The sequence below is a fragment of the Rhinoraja longicauda genome, chromosome 27, assembly GCF_053455715.1.
Source record: "Rhinoraja longicauda isolate Sanriku21f chromosome 27, sRhiLon1.1, whole genome shotgun sequence".
Classification (NCBI taxonomy): domain Eukaryota; kingdom Metazoa; phylum Chordata; class Chondrichthyes; order Rajiformes; family Arhynchobatidae; genus Rhinoraja; species Rhinoraja longicauda.
Window position 1 is genome coordinate 22,069,149 of NC_135979.1, and position 18,861 is coordinate 22,088,009.

The 18,861-nt window shown below is 44.5% G+C and overlaps 1 protein-coding gene across 2 annotated transcripts in view; it reads right to left on the reverse strand.

Annotated features, from left to right (window-relative positions):
* csmd2 (CUB and Sushi multiple domains 2) overlaps positions 1-18,861 on the reverse strand; it is a 1,532,573-nt gene that overhangs the window by 1,513,377 nt on the left and 335 nt on the right. The window lies entirely within an intron of this gene.

An 18,861-nucleotide genomic window follows, 5' to 3' on the forward strand; every position in this document is an offset into this window, starting at 1 on the left:
ATGATCATGGCTGATCATTCTCAATCAGTACCCCGTTCCTGCCTTCTCCCCATACCCCCTGACTCCGCTATCCTTAAGAGCTCTATCTAGCTCTCTCTTGAATGCATTCAAAGAATTGGCCTCCACTGCCTTCTGAGGCAGAGAATCCCACAGATTTACAACTCTCTGACTGAACAAGTTTTTCCTCATCTCCGTTCCAAATGGCCTACCCCTTATTCTTAAACTGTGGCCCCTGGTTCTGGACTCCCCCAACATTGGGAACATGTTTCCTGCCTCTAACGTGTCCAACCCCTTAATAATCTTATATGTTTCGATAAGATACCCACTCATCCTTCTAAATTCCAGTGTATACGAGCCCAGTCGCTCCAGTCTTTCAACATACGACAGTCCCACCATTCCGGGAATTAACCTAGTAAACCTATGCTGCACGCCCTCCATAGCAAGAATATCCTTCCTCAAATTTGGAGACCAAAACTTCACACAGTACTCCAGGTGCGGTCTCACTAGGGCCCTGTACAATTGCAGAAGGACCTCTTTGCTCCTATACTCAACTCCCCTTGTTATGAAGGCCAACATTCCATTGGCTTTCTTCACTGCCTGATGTACCTGCATGCTTCCTTTCAGTGACTGATGCACAAGGACACCCAGATCTCGTTGTACGTCCCCTTTTCCTATTATTCACAAAATGCTGGAGTAACTCAGCAGGTCAGGCAGCATCTCGGGAGAGAAGGAATGGGTGACGTTTCGGGTCGAGACCCTTCTTCAGACTGATGTCGGGGGTGGGACAAAGGAAGGATATAGGTGGAGACAGGAAGGTAGAGGGAGATCTGGGAAGGAGGAGGGGAAGGGAGGGACAGAGGAGCTATCTGAAGTTGGAGAAGTCGACGTTCATACCACCGGGCCGCAAACTGCCCAGGCGAAATATGAGGTGCTGCTCCTCCAATTTCCGGCGGGCCTCACTATGGCACTGGAGGAGGCCCATGACAGAGAGGTCAGACTGGGAATGGGAGGGGGAGTTAAAGTGCTGGGCCACCGGGAGATCAGTTGCGTTAATGCGGACCGAGCGCAGGTGTTCAGCGAAGCGATCGCCGAGCCTGCGCTTGGTTTCGCCGATATAGATAAGTTGACATCTAGAGCAGCGGATGCAATAGATGAGGTTGGAGGAGGTGCAGGTGAACCTCTGTCTCACCTGGAAAGACTGTTTGGGTCCTTTGATGGAGTTGAGGTGGGAGGTAAAGGGACAGGTGTTGCATCTCGTGCGGTTGCAAGGGAAAGTGCCCAGGGTTAGGGTGGTTTGGTTAGGAAGGGACGAGTGGACCAGGGAGTTGCGGAGGGAACGGTCTCTGCGGAATGCAGAGAGGGGAGGGGATGGGAAGATATGGCCAGTGGTGGGGTCCTGTTGTAGGTGACGGAAATGTTGGTGGATGATATGTTGGATCCGCTGGCTGGTGGGGTGGAAGGTGAGAACGAGGGGGATCCTGTCCTTGTTGCGAGTGGGGGGATGGGGAGCAAGAGCAGAGCTGCGGGATGTAGAAGAGACCCTAGTGAGAGCCTCATCTATAATGGAGGAGGGGAAGCCCCGTTTTCTGAAAAACGAGGACATCTCGGAAGCCCTAGTCTGAAACACCTCATCCCGGGCGCAGATGCGGCGTAGACGGAGGAATTGGGAGTAGGGAATAGACTTTTTGCAGGGGACCGGGTGGGAAGAAGTGTAGTCCAGATAGCTGTGCGAGTCGGTGGGCTTGTAATAAATGTCCGTCACTAGTCCCCTTTTCCTAATTTGACACCATTCAAATAATAATCTGCCTTCCTATTCTTACCACCAAAGTGGATAACCTCACATTTATCCACATTAAACTACATCTGCCATGCATCCGCCCACTGACACAACCTGTCCAAGTCACCCTGCAACCTCATAGCATCTTCCTCATAGTTCACACTGCCACCCAGCTTTGTATCATCTGCAAATTTGCTAATGTTACTTTTAATCCCTTCATCCAAGTCATTAATGTATATTGTAAATTGCTGCGGTCCCAGCACCGAGCCTTGCGGTACCCCACTAATCACTGCCTGCCTTTCTGAAAGGGACCCATCTATCCCCACTCTTTGCTTTCTGTCTGTCAACCAATTTTCTATCCATGTCAGTACCCTACCCCCAATACCATGTGCTCTAATTTTGCCCACTAATCTCCTATGCGGGACCTTGTCGAAAGCTTTCTGAAAGTTGAGGTACACCACATCCACCGGCTCTCCCCGTCAATTTTCCTAGTTACATCCTCAAAAAATTCAAGAAGATTAGTCAAGCATGATTTCCCCTTCGTAAATCCATGCTGACTCGGAACGATCCTGTTACTGCTATCCAAATGCTCCGCAATTTCGTCTTTTATAATTGACTCCAGCATCTTCCCCACCACTGATGTCAGACTAACTGGTCTATAATTTCACGTTTTCTCTCTCCCTCCTTTCTTAAAAAGTGGGATAACTTTAACTACCCTCCAATCCACAGGAACTGATCCTGAATCTATAGAGCATTGGAAAATGATCACCAATGCGTCCACAATTTCTATAGCCACCTCCTTAACCACTAGTGGAAATATCCATTCCATTTCCACGCTATTCAGCCCTTTCACTGTTCGCTAAGTTTCATCCTTCTAAATTCTAGCAAGTACAGGGTCAGAGCCATCAAATGCTCATCACACATTAACTCAACCAACCCCGAGATCATTCTCGTAAACCTCCTCTGGACCTATTCCAATGCCAGCACATCCCTCCTCATATATGGAGCCCAAAACTGTTCACAATACTCCAAATACAGTCTGATCAGTGACTTATAATGACTCAGCATTACATCTCTGCTTTTATATTCTTGTCCTCTCAAAATGAATGCTAACATTGCATTTGCCTTCTTTACTACCAATCCAACCTACAAATTAACCTTTTGGGAATCCTGCACCAGCACACCCATGTTCCGTTGCACCTCAATTTCTGAATCCTCTCCCCATTTATAAAATAGTCTACTCCTTTATTGCTACCACCAAAGTGCATGATCACATATTTTGCTATGCTGTATTCGATCTGCCACTTATTTGCCCACTCTCCCAACCTGTCAAAGTCCTTCTGCTGACTCCCTGTTTCCTCTACATTACATACCCCTCCACCTATCTTTGTATCATCTGCAAACTTGGCCTCAAAGCTAAAAGTTCCATCATCAAAAATCATTGATATACAACGTGAAGAATAGCGGCCCCAACACCAAACCCTGCCGAACACCACCAGTCACCGGCAGCCAACCAGAAAAAGCCACCTTCATTTCAACTCTTTGCCTTCTGCCATTCAGCCAACCTTCTATCCAAGCTGGTATCTTCCCTCCAATACCAAGTACTCTCATTCTTTTGGGCTCACACCTGTCTCTTCATCTTTGGCCTTTGTCCAACAATGTGCCGATCAAATAATGCCTTTGCCTCTGGATATTTATTGCCAGCCATGCTTTATCCTGCCCCACCTCTCTCTCAGCTTTCTTCACAATCAACCCCCTACAATCAGTCTGAAGAAGGATTCCAACCCGAAACATCACCTACCCATGTTCTACAGGGATGCTGCCTGACCCGCTGAGTTACTCCAGCATTTTATGTCCACTCTAATGTCTGAATTAAATTATAAAAAATAAGCTAGAGGCTTCAAAAAGAACACAGTTAACAGCAAAATTATAGGAGCTACAAGAAATGTGAGTGGCACCCTCTCCCCTTAGGAACTGGAAGACTAAAAGCACCGTTGGTAAAAGTTGGGAGAAGGAAAATAGTCATGCCAATTTTGCCACGAAAAGCAGAATTGGCTCAATGCAGGGTACAAGGTTTGGAGGCATGAACTCTGTCTCAAAGGAGTAAATAATGGAAGAAAGGATTTGAAAAGAGGCTGAGAATGTATAGAAGACACTGCTGGAACAGAGCCAAGTTACACCTGAGAGTACATCCGCAGGAGCACATAGGAGGCAGCCTATTGTAGAAGAATCCAATAGGATTCACATTGTAGAAGAATCCAATGACTTCCCATCAGGGATCATTTTGAAAAACGTAATTACTAATAACGATACAAAATACAGGCACAGGCCTCAGTGAATTCATAGTTCTAATTTCCCTGAACTTGTTTCCTCTTTGTATCACAGATACTAATAACAATATTCTAATTGAACGGCAGGTGTCCACAACACACTATCATTTTGACAACCAGAGGAAACAACTGAAACGATGTAGTTAATTGCCACCACATTTAACTAAAACAAACTCAGAGGGGCATTAACAAATTAAAAGTTGAAATTTATATTCCAACTGGGTTTGCAAGTAGTTTCCAAGGGGAGGGGGAGGGGGAGTGGGGGTTGGTGATGGAGGGAGGAGTGGGCGTTGTGGGGGAGTGGGGAGGGGGGAGTGGGGATGGGGAGGGGAAGTGGGGAGTGGGGATGGGGAGGAGGGGAGGCGGTAGTGGAGGCGGGGGGAGCGGAGGGGGGAGTAAGGGGAGGGGAGGGGGGAGTGTGGGGGGAGGGGAGGGGGAGTGGGGGTTGGTGATGGAGGGAGGGGGTTGCGGGGAGGGGGGATGGGGGAGTGGGGAGGCGGTAGTGGGAGTGGGGGGGGGAGGGGAGAGGGGGGAGTGGGGGGGGGAGGGGGGGGAGGGGAGAGGGGGGGATGCTGGACCAATGTGGGAGAGGCTTTGGGTACAAGGTTCGCTTTGGCTGCAGCGCTGCAGCACGAGGCTGAGGTGAGTGGCACCCTCTCCCCTTCCCTGTTATCCCCTCACCTGCCCACGATCCTAGGGACACTCCCTGCCCGGCAACAGGCTTCATCAGTTGGAGAGGGTTGCCTGGCCCGCTGGATCATCAGTTGGGGGAGGGTTGCCCCAGGAGAGGCCCGCAGGAGAGATTTGGACCCAACGGGTCCACAGTGCTATATAACACATCATGAATAACCTGCTAAAATGTGTCTTTAAATACTGTTTGTTTATATGCATATATATATTCTGTTATATATACATACACACACACACCTTTGAAAACTAATGTTATATGAACATTAGCAGGGGTCAACCAAAGCAAGAATGGTGGGCCAAAATGGCATCAAAATCTCCTTAAGGCTCTTTCTGCACTGTAAGTTCCATTGTTAATCAAGGACAATCTAGCCGACTGCAACGCCTAAGAAACGGAGTCCCCCCAAGGCTCGGTACTGGCCCCCCATGCTCTTCAATCTCTATATCAGCGATCTGCCACGCACAACCTCGCGCCAGTATGGATACGCAGATGACTTGGACCTACTGCACTCGGACAAGAGCTGGTCAAATGTTGAGGATATGCTCTCGGCGGATATGGAACTTGTCGCGGGCTACCTTAAGACCTGGAGACTAAAACTGAATGTGGCAAAAAACCACCACAACGGCCTTTCACCTGATCAACAAGGAAGCTCAACGCCAGCTAACCGTCACCCTCAATGGGTCACCCCTACCCTACAGCCCATTTCCTACACACCTCGGGGGTGAAACTAGATCGGCAGCTGATCTACAAGCAACACTTTGAAGCTCTCCGTGCTAAAGTCTCGGCACGGAACAACCTCCTGCGTTGCTTGGCTGGATTGTCATGGGGGCGTCAGGACATCTCCTCTTCGAACCAGTGCTCTTGCACTCGTGTACAGCGCCGCTGAGTACGCCGCCCCAGCATGGTGCCGCAGCGCTCATACCAGCAGGCTAGACGCCACCCCTCAACGACACCATGCGGATCATCACTGGCTGCCTACGCCCTACTCCGACGGATCTCCTGCCGGTGCTCGCAGGTATCGCACCCGCCAAGCTTCAAAGAGAGTTCTTCACTCATAGGCCGGTGTGCAAGGCCCCATCGGACACCAAACATCCTTTGCACCACCTCGCCCAGGATTCACAGCCACTGGGACCTCAACGCCTGTCATCTCGTCACCCTTTCTCCCGTCATGCAGCGACCCTCTGTGGCTCTGGTTTCAACATACTAGGAGCATGGAGAACCAGCAGGGAACAGACATCGCAACCTCCTCAATTCACTGTCGCATCCGAACACCGCAGCCCCACCCGGCTTGGACATGCCCCGCAAAGAGTGGGTCGCCCTGAACTGGCTCCGCACAGGGGGTCGGCCAGTTCAACGCCAACGTGCATCGTTGGGGGGTTGCGTTTCATCAGCAGCCTGCGTGTGTGGAGCAGACCAGCAAACAGCGCAGCACATCATTTTCGACTGCACTGTCTCTCCGTCCCCCTGGTGGAGGGGTAGACTCTCATGGCCCTCGGACAACAGCACATTGCACTGGCTACAGCGCCTGGAGGGCATTACATAATTTCTGCTGCCTCAAACGCAAGAAGAAGAAGAACTTTGATTGTGGCTGTCAAATACAATCAGCTCATGCAAATACATTGAGTTCTTGGCGAGGATAGTGAGGAAAAAGCTAAGTTTGGCACTCTGTTCCATTGATCTGATTAACAGGCACTGATAGGTTCCAGTTCCTGTAGTTTTGTTCAACATCATTCAATGGACTTCTAGGTTGAAACATTAGCATAAGATCAGTTGAAGAGAAGTTAGCCCTGGGATGAGATAGAAGCACATGCCTGGAGTAAAGAGTAAAGTAAAATGAATCTGATATAACCTCTGTACTCTTGCCCAGCATCTCTTCACCTTTATCACAACTATGGCAAGGTTCCTCCGATGACATTTAGCTGGGGACACTCGGTGGCGACCAGCTGTGGCAGCTCTGTCAAGTGCTCCATCTGGTGACCATGTTAAGAACTGGCAAAGCCGAACCAATGGAGCAGGATACCAGTGAAACATACCAGCGGAGCGAGCTCACTGTTTTAAGGTGAGATTACATTAATGCCAATTTTTTTTACTCTTCAACCACAGGAGGGAGGCTAATTACTCAAAGACTAAAGAGCCAATAAAATAACTCTTCCTTTCGCACTTTTATTTTTATGTTCGCAAGTAGTTTCTTTAAAAAAAGGAAACACAAATCAATTCCAAATTAGGGGCATAGAAATGTAATGAAGTTTATTTGTTGATTAATCAAAATATAGAAATAGATAGGCTGGGGATGGAACCTCTGGGTCAGATTTACATTGGCCCAAAACTCACACTACCTGGTCACTGTTGGTACCAGTGCCAGAGCTAAGCTGCTACCACTGTGTGCAAGGTGCAGAGGGCCACAGGCAGTGATCTAGTGCAAAATCCAAGGCTGTACCCGCCAAAAAGAATATAAGGGGGGAAACAAGTAAACTAAAACCTAATCTTTGAATTGATGGTGACTGATCCACATGAATGAGATGGTGTTAAAGGACCCAGTGATGGTGCAACCCTACAGGCCCATGAACAAACGCGTCTGGTCATGGTTCAGCAACTTCTAGAGCAACTCTGTTGAATTCAGGCGCGAGACGTTTGATTTGCATTTGATTTCCTGGCTACAGTGTACAGGCACGCAAGTCCAGAAAATATTGCCATGCCTGGCATTTAGCCAGCAGTGCTTCAGCTGCCAGTGCATTGTGGCCCATTATGTGACCTTCAAGTCTCATTGAAGTCTCATTGCCCATGTGGGAACCAACCTCTTTAAAATATATACCCCTCTGCCCTAGTCCCCAGACACTGACAAATGCAAACTTCAAAGTGTTTGCAATACAAATGACACCAAAAGATCCAGCTCATGGTTTTGAATATGAACCCAACTATGAATCAACAAGAAACACCAGAATCACTGGAACTTTGTGTGGTTCAACAGTACTGCACCAAATCCTCAAACAGATCTGAAAGAAAAATACCAACTTAAGTAATCAATTCATGTTCCAGCGAAAATTGGTCATCACCCAACAGCAACCACCTATGGAAGGTGCCATGCACTTTATAGTTAACCCATAATGGATTCTGATTTGTGGGTCCAGTACTATAATGTGATATATTTTATAGACAATAGACAATAGGTGCAGGAGGAGGCCATTCGGCCCTTCGAGCCAGCACCACCATTCAATGTGATCATGGCTGATCATTCTCAATCAGTACCCCGTTCCTGCCTTCTCCCCAAACCCCCTGACTCCGCTATCCTTAAGAGCTCTATCCAGCTCTCTCTTGAATGCATTCAGAGAATTGGCCTCCACTGCCTTCTGAGGCAGAGAATTCCACAGATTCACAACTCTCTGACTGAAAAAGTTTTTCCTCATCTCAGTTCTAAATGGCCTACCCCTTATTCTTAAACTGTGGCCCCCTTGTTCTGGACTCCCCCAACATTGGGAACATGTTTCCTGCCTCTAACAATATCAGACTGGTACCTACTAAGAAATAAATATGACATAAATAAATAAGAAATAATGTTCCACACCTCTTTACACAGGAGTGGTGATAAAGAGGATGTACTCTGCAGTTCTGTGAGAAAGTTTGATCATTACTTATCACATAGTTGCCATGATAATGCAGATCCATTGAAAATAATCTGGTACCAAATTACTTAAGGCAATGGTCTTGTTCATGACAAAAGAGATGTTCTAGCATTTGAATGCCTTAAAATGTTCCTGGTCTTGCAGATCTCCAGATCAATCTTTGAATACAGACCCATCGCACTCAATGAAATTCATGGAAGTCATTTTTCCATTGTTGAAAGCCACCATTCCCTGACATACTTGCTTCCTCTCCAACTTCAGGAGGCAATTGATCACTTCCTTCTTCTCTGCACAAGGGAGGGAGAGATAGTGAAGCACATCAACGAGGAATCCAAAGAATGCTAGAAAAATTCTAAAACTGGAGTATGGAAATGGTCAAACTAGAAATTGTGTTTGAAGGCAGCACTTATAAGACACTAATATGGGAAAAAAGAAGGGAGGAAAAACTGTGTGAGGAAGTAGGTTGAAAGCACTGAAGACAATTTTGAAAAAGTCTTGCATAGAACCTGAGTTCTGGTTTCTATAAGAGATTCTGTAGAGTTACACCGTGACAAAGCTTGCCTCAGGATCCCTGTAGGTTGGCTAGAGGTTTTGCACATAACATGTTGGCAAACTACCAAAGTGCAGACGTTCAGGAGACACTTCCCGTACGCCATGCCCCTCCATCACTGCGCTCACTCATTGACAGCACTTGCCTGATGCCAGAAACTAATGCTGATTCTTTTGTGGCATAAACCTTCAATGCTTTCTCACCTCAGATCTCTCATGATGAGTATAGAAATGATACTCCTATTGCCAACTGCTCATAAAGCAGTGGTGTTCTATTAGCACTGCTGTCAATCGACAATGATTTATTTTATTTTCAAAAATAACCTTTTTGAAACAACGTTGGGAACATTGAAGAGTCGTTTTAATGGCCAACAAATAGGCAGTGATTACTTTCTCAGCTAATTTGCCCATTATATTTTCCAATAGAGGGATCTCTGTCCAAGTTCATAGCTCACTGAAGATGGCAGCACAAGTAGATACAATGGTTAAGAAGGTGTATGGAATGCTTGCTTGTCTACGTTGAAAGGGGCATTGAGAATAAGAGCGAGGAAGTGATGATACAGCTCAATAGGATTATGGCTAGGCCGCACCTGGAGTACTGCGCGCAGTTCTGGTTGCCCCATTACAGTCTTTGGAGAGGATACAGAAGAGGTTTACCAGAAATCCTGCCTGGTTTGGAGAGTTACAGTTTCAGGGAGAGTTTGGATAGACTTGGATTGTTTTCTCTGGAACATCAAAGGTTGAGGGGATACCTGATAGAGGTATATAAAGTTATTAGAAGCACAGATAGGGTAGATATTCAAAACCTTCCCCCCCCCCCCCCCCCCAGGTGAAAATGTCCAGCACTGGAGTGCATAGCTATGAGGTGACTCAGGGAAAGTTCAGAGATGTGCAGTGCAAGTTTATTTTTTGAAAAACAGAGTGGTCAGGGCCTAGAATGCTCTACCACAGTGGTGGTGGTGGCAGATACGATAGATACATTTAAAGGGCTTTTGGATAGGCATGTGAATGTGCAGGGAATAGAAGGAACACCTATAGATGGATGGCATACATATGGATCAGACACAAGTAGATGAGATCAGTTTAACTTGGAATCATGTTCGGCCTTTTCCTGTGCTGTACTAAAAACAGGACATTTCTCCAAACCAAGAGAGTAACATTATTGTGAAGAATTTCATGGGCTGCAAATGCAAATGGGCTGAATTCTCAACAGGTGGTGAAAATAAGATTCAGGGCATTTATATTTACTATATTACAGCAATAATATAGTGAATCCAACTTTCTTCCGAGTCTTTTTCTGACACAGGTAACTGCAGCAACCAAAGATTGTCAGGAATTCTCTCCATCTCCTCCTGCCTCCACATGTAGGCTCACTCAGGATTTTTATTCATTCAATTTTTGGGATCCAAGCATCACTAACAAAAGTCACTAATTCACTCCCAGTCCTAATTTCCCTTAAGAAGGTTGTCGACAACTGTCTTCTTAAAACAGTGCCATATTTTTGGTGAAGATAACCGTGCCATAGAAAGACAAAGTGCTGGAGTAACTCAGCGGGTCAGGCAGCACCTCTGTAGAAAAAGGATGGGCGATGTTTCAGGTTGAGATCCTTCAGACTGAGGAACTGAACTAACTGGAGTCTGAAGAAGGGTCCCTACCTGAAATGCAACCCATCCATTTTCTCCAGAGATGCTGCCTGACCCGCTGGGTTACTGCAGCACATTGTGTCTCTCTTTGGTATAAACCAGCATCTGCAATTCTTTGTTTCTACATGCTATCAGAGACATAGTTTACATACTGAAAGCACACACATGTATATCTCCTTAAAAAGGTTAACCAACCTGGGGCAAGTTCCACTGATTCGCTTCACATGGTCATTCAAAAGGAAAATTTGTACGAAAATAGGTTAAGAGATAAACTAAAATATATTAGGATAACCCCATGATAGCAATTACACTAAAAAGTCAACTTAAAGAATATACAAATTTATTGGTTTTGATACAGAAAACACTTAGTGGGGAAATAAGGTAATCACATATCACATCCTGAGTTTCCTTCCAAAGTCCAAATGGATTGATACAAGCTAATTTTCTCTGTCTTAGTTCATTTTCCTCCCGACAAAAAAAGAGGCCAAATAAAATTCAAAGTTCAAACTCTATTAAAAGCTGCATACTGATTAAAATGTACTGTGTTGTGATTGTGAACAAAAAGCAAACTCTGTACATTGGCTCCAAACAGTGCGAGGCCATGCCAATTCTAGTTTCAGACATATTTTTCCTTGATGTCACCAACCATAAAACGAACCTGGAATGGCTTTCAAAACTGCATTCAATTTAGATCCAATTCTGAAAGCCAAGTTTCATACCTGAATGGATTGCAAAGTAACTTTATTCCTGAGATAGTTTAAATTAAATCTAATCGCTCAAACAGCTCAAAGCCCTTCAAATACAATGATTTGAAACACAGACTGAGTGAGATAGAGAAAGGTTTGTCTTTTTTCATACAATAAAGGGTGATCCATATTAAATTTGAATGTGGTATTATCTCAATTTTCTTGCAATAATGCAGTAAATGCAATCTGTTTTATACGAATGACAAGAACTTAATTTTAAAAAATGTGACAAGAACAAAAAGACAGTTAAGAAAATCACAACTAAAACATTCACCTGCCACTGGCTTGCTAACAAGCTCTATCCGAGTGAAGAAGGGTCTCGACCCGAAATGTCACCCATTCCTTCTCTCCAGAGATGCTGCCGGTCCCGCTGAGTTACTCCAGCATTTTGTGTCTAACTAAACTCCACACGAGTATATAGTTCCTGCATCACAACTAAAAATACTTACGCTGCAAACAGTTCTCAAGCTACATTTCTCTCAAATGCATGGAAATGGTTCCAATCCACAAGTAAAGTTACATACTTGTGTATTGGAACCATCTCCATGTTGAAGCTACATAGTAAGATATTAAATCGTCCCGGTGAAGTCCTTTGTGATGCCCCCACCTCGGTTTTTTGCCGCTTTTGTTCCTACTCGTTTCCCCTCCATCAAACATTCACCTGCCACTGGCTTGCTAACAAGCTCTATCCGAGTGAAGAAGGGTCTCCACCCGAAACGTCACCCATTCCTTCTCTCCAGAGATGCTGCCGGTCCCGCTGAGTTACTCCAGCATTTTGTGTCTAACTAAACTCCACACGAGTATATAGTTCCTGCATTTTTCAAAAAGAAAACATGTTGGATTGAGTTGGTTTGGTTTGGGTTTGAGCTACTGTATAGGGAGAGGTTGAGTAGGCTGGGTCTCTCTATTCAATGGACAATAGACAATAGGTGCAGGTGTAGGCCATTCAGCCCTTCGAGCCAGCACCGCCATTCAATGTGATCATGACTGATCATTCACAATCAGTACCCTGTTCCTGCCCTCTCCTCCTGACTCCGCTATCATTATTAGCTCTATCTAACTCTCTCTTGAAAGCATCCAGTGAATTGGCCTCCACTGCCTTCTGAGGCAGAGAATTCCACAGATTTACAACTCTGAGTGAAAAAGTTTTTCCTCATCTCCGTTCTAAATGGCCTACCCCTTATTCTTAAACTGTGGCCCCTGGTTCTGGACTCCCCAACATCGGGAACATGTTTCCTGCCTCTAGCGTGTCCAATCCCTTAATAATCTTATATGTTTCAATAAGATCCCCTCTCATCCTTCTAAATTCCAGTTTATATAAGCCCTTGGAGTGGAGGAGAATGAGGGGTATAAAATCATGAGAGGAATAGATCGGGTAGATGCACAGAATCTCTTGCCCAGAGTATGGGAATCGAGGACCTGAGAACAAAGGTTCAAAGTGAAGGGGGAAAGATTGAATAGGAATCTGAGGGGTAACTTTTTCACACAAAGGGTGGTGTGTGCATGGAAAAAGCTGCCAGATGAGGTAGATGCGGCTGGGACTATTCCAACGTTTAAGAAACAGTTAGACAGGTACATGGATATGAAAGATTTGGAGGGATATGGACCAAGCGCATGCAGGTGAGACTAAGTGTAGCTGGGACATGATGGCCGGTGCGGGCAAGTTGAGCCGAAGGGCCTGTTTCCACATTGTATCACTCTATGACTCTATGAGACATCACTGTCAGGGAGCATTAAAAACCCAAGATGTAATTTGACCAATGTTTGTAAGTTGACCACATCCCACCTTCCGGCTTTACATTTCACATCCACTTTACACCCGATCAAACATCCTTTTATTTCCTTTTCACCTCTAGCATTTGTCACTTGCACCACTCATGTATCAATTAACCCCTTAGCTGTATCCATCTATCAGCTGCTAAGTCAAGTCTTGCCCTCACCTCTCTTTTCCCACTTTTGTTTCAACAGCATCCTTTTTTGCCTATTTACTAGCTTGTTACTGGCAAACACTGCAATATATTTTTGGCAGAGTAAGCTCAACTCCACATTATCTAATGTTTGGTTTCTTCTTTGCACTATTCAAATCCATTTTTGTAGATATTCAAAACACTGAAGTAATTATTTCGATTTTTTTAAATAAACTGCTGCAATTGCAAATATATTGATGGTCGTTTTGCTACAATGCGGTAGGCCCACTGAGGGGTTGAAGTAACCACTGGGAGAAGCTAATTTTTGGAGTAAAACAAACAAAAATTAATTTTCTGCCTCTAACCACATTTTGGTACAATTAACATGTGGACAAATTGATTCTCTCAGATGTCTATATTTATATAAATTAAATGAATGTGCATGACCTTGAATGCTGTTCAATGTGCATCATTCTAATGCTCCAGTGTTTCATTAAAACATTTTAATATTTGTTATTTAGCAATTCATAAACACAAGGATTATTTTGTAGCTATATGCTACAAAATAGATAAAATTCAAGGATATCTAAATAAGTGAGCAAAGTATCAGGAACAGACAGCACAGAAACAGGCCCTTTTGGCCCATCTTGATCATACTGACCATGATACCCATCTATGCTCATCCTATTTGTCTACAAATGGACCTGTATCTCTCCACACTTTCCTCTCCAAGCACCTGTCCAAATGCCTTTTAAATGCTGCAATTGTATCTATCACTTAAATGGAGGTATATATGTATCCAAGGGCATAAACACCACTATCTGGCTGCTCATTCTCAGATAACCACCAGAGAATGCAAAAGAGATTTGCCAGGATGTTGCCAGGAAGAGAGCTGTAGGTACAGGGAGAGATTGTCTAGGCTGGGTTTATTCTTATTGGAACGTCAACATCTGAGGCCGAATGGTGATCTTTAAAAAGGTTTACAAAATTGAGAGGCGTAGATAGAATAGCAAGTCAGAATATTTTTCCTGGGGGTAGAGGAGTTTAGAACTAGAGGGCACAGGTTTAGGATGAGAGAAATTTAAAGGAGATCTGAGGGGCACATTTTTTCACATGAAAGGTGGCCAGTTGTGAACTTGCAAAGTTCCACTGTCCATCAAAGCTCATAAGTTCCCTGCTATTTATTCTGTATATCCTACAAGAAGTTGACATCTGCAAGCTCTTAGCAAATTTCAGTTGAATCGGGAGATAAAGGAACAGGAGTAGACTACTATACCCATCACTGATTCTGCCATTCAATAATTAATGCAGACCTAACTCTCCAAACACACATGTTTTTTTCTATTATATTCCATTGGGCATTGAACATGTCACAGAAATTATCGCTTTACATGGTGGTAATCATAGTTGAAGAAAATCCAAATTTTCATCTCCCCTGCAATGCTGAAAGAGCAAGCACCATTTAAAAAAAAACCCAACTACCTGCAGAAACATTTTCCTTCCAACTCCCCCCTCCCCCCCTCCCCCCCCCCCCCCCCCCCCCCCCCCCCCCCTTCCCCCTCACAATTTCTTACATTTTCCTTCTAATTCCCATGAATCGAATTTCTGGATAACTTTAATTTGTGTAATTATTCCATGTAATTTAACCTTAAGAGGGATTTGTAATTGGCCTTGGCACGTGCTAACTTAGTGGAAGCCGAATTTTTCAACATCGCTTTAGTTTATGATGCAAGGCCATGTAGCTCAGAACCAATTATCAAATGAACAGCAAATAGACATTATCTATGGAATGAAGGACACACAAACCACAGCAATTATTCTCCCAATCAAAGCAGGATAACTCTTCTCAGATAAAAATACATGCAGTAAGTGGAGTAAAGTCACAGGGATTGAATTGATGGTCAATATATTATCATTAACAGGAGGATTACCCCATTTGTGTTGGTTATTGGGGGACAGCACATCACTCGCAAGCATCACAATCATGCACAAGGCCACAATTTACGTGTATCCACACATGAATAATGGAGAAGCCCATTAGAAGTTACAACTGTTTTTTAAAGTAGATAATTGACAGATTTATTGAGTGAATATAGCCCAATAGGTCAAAGAGCTTTATGAAACTCCACTTAGTATTCCAGCATACAAACAATTATTTTAACAAAGGAATGGTTAAAGTAAGACAGTCAGACCCTATTCCTTCCAAAATGGAAAAGGCAGAGAGTAAGAGGGCATACATTTAAAGTGATAGGGACAAAGTTTAAATAAGATGTGCAGGACTAGTACTTCACACAAAGAGTGGTGAATGTCTGGAACATGAAGTGGTCGTGGAGGCAGATACGATAGTGGCATTTAAGGTGCTTTTAGATGGGAACATGAAAGAATGAAGGAAAATTAGTTCAACTTGGTATTGGGTTTGACAGAAATACCATGGGCCAAAGAGACTGTTCCTGTGTTGAACTGATCTATGTTATAAAGAAGGGTGGGAGGAAGGGAAGACAAAAGTGTGATCCAAATTTTGTACAACTCAATTTTCACTTTGCACATCTCACCTGTTGATTAATATATTGCATTCTGCCACAACTGTTCTTCGAAGGTTGGTTCATTGGAAGGCATTGGATCTCTAATTAGTGTACATTTCCTTAGTGCCTGCTACCCTCGGGTATCTCATCAAGGTACCTCGTCTTTAATGGTGGACTCACCTACAATACTTACTAGCCTAGACAAAGCTGAGCAAGATCTTATTATCACCCAGCACCTCCAATAAGAGGTCATGTCCATGGAGAGGATCCAAGATCAGCTCAGTGTAGAACAGAAAATAATTGACAAGGTTTTCCTGATTTCACTCTGGTAAATACCACCAAATGGTCACAAGATCTGTTGATATTAAACCGTGACGTGAAGCACACAACAAACCAAATTGTGAAGACAGAAGGCAAGAAAAATGGGATTAGGAGGCAGAGATAAAGCATAATTGAATGGTGGAGTAGACTCATTGGGCTGAATGGCCTAATTCCTTGTGAACTTGTGAGAAAATGTAAAGTAAAACAAATAAGCTTTTTTTTAGAAAGTAAACATTGGGATGGCATCTGTAAAATCGACTTCAAGTCAAAGGCCGACCACAAGACAATGCATGAGGCTGAAGAAGCATGCATTTTAGGTTAAATATTCAATTACTTTTCCAGTAGTTGCCCAAGGTAAGCCACATTTTCACCATAAACACGAACTTCAATTGTTTGGTTTTATCTCCGATAGATCCATGGTAAAATGCGGTTTGTTTCAGGCTAATTGACCAATGTATATTGTAATGAACTGCAATCCAACGTAAATTAGAACTATTCATTCCCACTGGATTTATTGAGTAAATTAAGCCCATAACTCCAACCCATAACTCCGTTTCCAATGGCTTGCAGAACACCGAGAGCTGTTCTCTTTCACTTCCGAACTTTATTCCAAACATTTTCTCAGCTAAATTCGGAAATACCTTGTTACAAAGAAAAGTCACTTTCCCCATTATTTCTGGAGGAAAACACCGCCGATGTTCCTTTCTGCGGTGTCACACCACGTATTTGCAACCCAATTCATAATTAAACGTAGTTAAGCAGTTTATAAATGCATAAATTATAGGGCATGATTCATTGGGTTGAAACTCGTGGGAGATAATTGGAGCTGAATTAAGACGAATCAATTCTAAAAAAAACACACACACTGGAAGACATTTCAAGCAATACCCAATTTATTATTAAAATGCTTGACGAAAGAACATTCTCCATGGACAGTGACTCTCCACGTGTCTTTGGTCTTAATCTTCAGTCTCTGCGAGTCGACAGAGCAACAATTACCGGTCGCAGTCTCCGCTTGTCCTTTCAGTCTGGGCGATTTCTCCACTGCCCCAGTTTAATGTACTGCAAACGTGCGCACAATGCACCAGACTGTGGAAGACACCAGCCCGCACCGGTACAAATCCTCCCCCACTTTCTCGGCGCGTTGTCATGAAGGTCGATTACGATTCGGGCCAAGTCTCGATAAAGGAAGCAAATATAAACCATAACTTTACGAGGGGAAAATGGTCCGAAATCAAGATGCGACCACGGCATTTAAACCACCGATCTGGTTGGTCACCTTGAATTTGCAGTGAATGTGCGAAGTGTTACAGGTCTCCTTCAAGCCACGGTCTTCGCCAACAGGGGTAGTAGTCATTCATTATCTTCACACACAATCCCCGTCCCCTCGGCAAATCCGACCGACCGAGCAAACGCTTCGCAAGTCGGGACTACATTTCAAATGATCAGCAAATGCCAGCGAGCCAGAAACATAGAAAGGGTGGCGGGGTGGGGGTCAGATCCAAGCTATTCAACTACACTTTAAATATCTTTGATCACATCCAAATTCAAACCGGTTATTGCAACAGATGTGCTCGGATACGAGAGGCAGTCTGCGGAGATGTTAACATGAAAATAATATGTTCAAAACATAGGAAACAAATGAAACAGAATCCGAACGTGGTGTGAAGGATCCCTGTTGTTGTGTGGGAGCTTGTTCGCAGCACCTCAACCGGGTTAACCATTCCCCGCAATGCAACGCAATCGCAAGTGAAACAACCTCCTTTCACCTGTGACCACCACCACCACCAGCACCACGGGCGGTTCTGGACAGTCCCGGGCTTGTTCGTGCTCATGGCAAAGTGTAACAGCGGATTCCAAACTGTGTCACAAAATGCATGACAACATTTTTAAAAAAGATATGACTTCCCATCGGTTCTCCTCGGCATGAATTGCCCAGTGTCACTGGAATGGCGTGGGGTAACCGGGATACACATCTGGGGGAAGTCAAATGAATGGGAAACGGGAGGTGCAGCCGACCCGAGGTGGGGAAAAAACGAGCAGAGGACGGCAGCGAAAGGATGATAACACGAGCGACCTTCTTCCTCCGATTGCGTTTGACACCGGCTGTTAACGGCCAAGGAGAACTATAGTGACATTCTCCAAGGCGTCCGGAGAGGGGAAATAAACAAAAAGTTCAACGGAGCAGATGTATAAATGGCAATTGTGAGTCTGTCTGCCTGCCCCCTCGCTTTGATGGGCTGTGCGTGTCCTGCTACCCATTGACATTCTCCGGTTCCAGTAACCATTCCCCAAATGTTCCCACTCCCTTCCTCTATTCAACCCGAACCTTGTCTTCACCTCTTAAACGTGAACGTGGAGCATATAAAGTTCACCCATCCGATGATAACATGTTTACCGCGTCCCTTGGCTTAGTCGCTTCCAAATTTTCACCTGAAAGTAATCGCGAGCGCATCTGATCAGAAGCGGACAATTCATTTCAGAACCAGATTTGCGACGGTCAAAAAAATGACAAATGTATCTTTTTTGTTTTGTTTTACGAAAAGGTGCAGGGAATCCCCCCTCCCCACTTTATGGGTCTTATTTGCATACTGCAGTCCGGAATAGTTTGTTGGACAGAGGGGGAAATATTGCAGCGTTGCTACAGCAACGCCAACCCGAAAAATCTCCCGTCATTAAAACAAAATGCAAACCTCCTAATAGATTGCGGCTTTGCATCATGTAACGAGATCGTATAAAAGGGGCGAATAGCGGCTCG